Source organism: Nanorana parkeri, unplaced genomic scaffold (genome assembly GCF_000935625.1).
Source record: "Nanorana parkeri isolate BGI_ZX_2015 unplaced genomic scaffold, ASM93562v1 scaffold821, whole genome shotgun sequence".
Taxonomy (NCBI): domain Eukaryota; kingdom Metazoa; phylum Chordata; class Amphibia; order Anura; family Dicroglossidae; genus Nanorana; species Nanorana parkeri.
The window spans coordinates 633,856-637,002 of record NW_017307089.1 but is presented as its reverse complement, the minus strand read 5'-3'; the positions used below and the strand labels follow the sequence as shown (position 1 = coordinate 637,002).

The following is a 3,147-nucleotide window of genomic DNA, read 5'->3' as shown; positions in this document are numbered from 1 at the left end:
TGGCTTACGCGGCCTGTGCCGTGGGCACGGCGGCCGCAGCGGGAGCAGCGTGTGACGTGTGGCTCAGGCCGCATGTGGAGCCCGGAACAGCCCCGAACAGGCAAATCAATCGATAGCCGACGAATCGACGATCGAAAACGTTGCCAACTTTTTCAATCGTCTATTTTAATCGACTAAATCGATTAACTGTTGCAGCTCTACACATTACAGTATTGTTTTATGTTAAAAAATCTGAGGGTTTAATGTCACTTTAAATAAACTAGTTCTTGTTGTAGAACCTTTTGTGTTTCAATAGGTATACATGACAGTGCTTCTTTATGAGTTGTCCATTCCAGTACTGCAGTTCAGATAATCGAATAATACATTTTAACTGGTTTGAAATGGTAAAAGTCAATCTGCCAGCCATTTTAAACTTTAAAAATACAAACTTCACGTGGACTAGATGCATTTTCTAAAATATATCTGCTCTTCTGTGAGTGATGGTATTAGAACTTAAAGTGACATGAAACCCTCAGATTTTTTAACATAAACCAATACTGTAATGTGTGCCTTACTGTAATCCATGGTTGTTTCCTTTCCTTTTTAAATCCTCATGTCTTCTCATGCTGGGGGAGAACTTCCCTTTGCAGCTGAGTGCCTCTTCCTGTAGTGCTGGCTCAGGTTGCAAACCTACACACAGACACCAGGTATCCATTCCAGAGACAAGGCAGTCTGCTGCAAAACAGAAGTTCTCCCCCAGCATGAGAAGATATGAGGATTTAAAAGGAAGAGCAGCAAAGAGAAGGGAAACAACCATGGATTACAGTAAGGCACACATTACAGTATTGGTTTATGTTAAAAAATCTGAGGGTTTAATGTCACTTTAAAGCTGGCCATACGCCAGTAGAACTTTTGTATGAAAATGTTAGTTTCTGGAAAGTTCGTTCTATTTCCTAATGGTTAGTGCGGGTCTAAATGATGATCATTTTCAACCAAAGTGACAAAGAAAATCAAAGGAGCAGTATGGAAAATGTTTCTTGTTTCTGATAAATTTCTAACCGTAAAAGTGGGATTGGATGAAATTAGTTGGCTTGATGGCAATATCGAATGCTCTGGCGAACAATTTTGAAAATATATTCAAACAAATTTCTAACTGTATGACCAGCTTAACGCTTTAACAACTTGCATAAAAATAATACAAGTAATGAAATCATTGGCTATGCAATTTAACCCTAAATCATTGTTTTTGACAAAAATTTGGTAAGAAATTGTATAATCAGCAGAGTTGAATATATTCAGTACAGATAAAGCTGTGATCCTGGGGAAAGATGGCAACTAGTATATGCCAGCACAAAGCATATAATTATATTATTAAAAATAAGTATCCTCTCCAGCACCTCCTCCCACTTGCTGTTGCTTGTAACAAGGCTTTGACTGTTTATGCTTGTAAGCCCAGTCTGGAAACTGGGTGTGACAGTGTGTTTTGTTTGTCTATGATGCCTTGAAGGATAAGTCCACTAAACTGCATTACGTGCAGGCTGGCAATGTGATCTGGATGTTGGTGTTTCCTCTGTTACCCTGGCTAAAAGTCATATACTTTTTACTGAAAGAGGAGCGCCGGCCATTTAAAAAATGTTCCCTTGTGGACTGGTGCTAAGTGTTCGTTTTTCTTTCAAGGGGTCTGAATAAAGAGGATGTACTTTCCATTAGATGTGAGGTCAGTGGCCCTTAGCCTATATCGAAGCCCAGTGTAGAAGAGGCTGCGGGGACTGGTGTAGCAGCTTAACGGGACTGAGGATCAGAGGAATATATCTGCTTTGTTCCATCCCCTAGTGCCTTGGTTCTCAACTGGTGGGTCGTGACCCAAAAGTGGGTCGCAACCCCGTGTTCAGTGGGTCGCCATATGCCTTCCACTTTTCTAGGTGAGAGACTCCTCAGCCTCCCCCTAGCGCAGCATCATCAGTTCTTGTGCCGAGCAGCCATTCAGAATATGCTGCCCGGACCTGCGTGCCAGCTTGAGGTGCTTTTGGAAGTATGGCCAAAAGGGAGCTCCATCCATATATGCATTGCTTTCAGCTCCCACATGTGCCTTGTAGAGGTGTCCTGGACTAAACTGACGTCACATTCTGGCTCCTGGCACTGCTGCGGGGCGCAAGGGAGCTGTACAAACAATGCACCTATGGCTAAAGCTCAGTCACAGCACAGCAGCTAACACTGGACCCCAAGCTGGGGATCCACTGCAGTTCTCATGAGGTAGGGAGACTGGGAGGATCTTAAATAATTATAATTTATAATATTTTTAAAACCGGTGGGCTTGCCTCGGTGAGGTGATGTAAGTGGGTTTTCTTATGAGACCCTGGGAAGTTGAGGATCCTAAATCCTGTAAGAATGCATTCTATTCAGTGCAGGAGTGTCCTCTCATGAGACTTGGGATCCTGAACTTTCCCTCTGTGAAGCATCTGGAACCTAGGAGTACAGCAAGTATTTTTAATGCTTTTCTTTTAAATGTGTGTTTTGTTGGTGTTTATTTTTTTGTGTTTTGTAAACATGGGTGGGGGCACCCACATATGCGGACCTTACATTTTAGTGCAAGGTCAGCTTTAAACTTTGCCGTCAGTTATAAACCCCATCGTTTTTGTTCTATAGTTTAACAAGGGAGGGATGCCTTAATAGAAGTGGTAGGTGGAGTCTGATTTTGGGTTGATGCTACTCCTTTGCAGTTCCATTATGGCCAAATGAGTAAGCCGCTGACTGCAGAAGAAGCTTAAGAAAATGGCACAAAGGGCTAGTTCACACCACAAACAGTGCGTTCCGGCCTGACTTTGGTGCTGGAACGCACTGGATCGCATCCGGGCTGGCTCCCTGCATTCAGGAGGGGGAGAAGTCAATGGCACCGCAGCCAGGCCACTCCAGCCGCAGTGCGATCGCCTGTAACCGTACACATGGCACATCAATGCCTGTAGAGCTGCAACAGTTAATCGATTAAGTCGATTAAAATCGACGATCGAAAACGTTGTCGATCTTTTCGATCGTCAATTCGTCGGCTATTGATTTGATTAGCCTGTTCGGGGCTCCACACACGGCCTGAGCCGCACGTACATCACACGCCGCGCCCAGGACGCTGAAGCCACGCCCACCGCACAGGACGCTGAAGCCGCGCACGCTGTT

The 3,147-nt window shown here is 44.2% G+C and overlaps 1 long non-coding RNA gene across 1 annotated transcript in view; it reads left to right on the top strand.

Annotated features, from left to right (window-relative positions):
* The window catches only part of LOC108794202, a 20,834-nt gene that overhangs the window by 6,419 nt on the left and 11,268 nt on the right, over positions 1-3,147 (top strand). Inside the window, exon 3 of the long non-coding RNA XR_001941696.1 lies at positions 1,850-1,852. This is a non-coding gene — a long non-coding RNA (uncharacterized LOC108794202). The remainder of the gene's footprint in view (positions 1-1,849; positions 1,853-3,147) is intronic.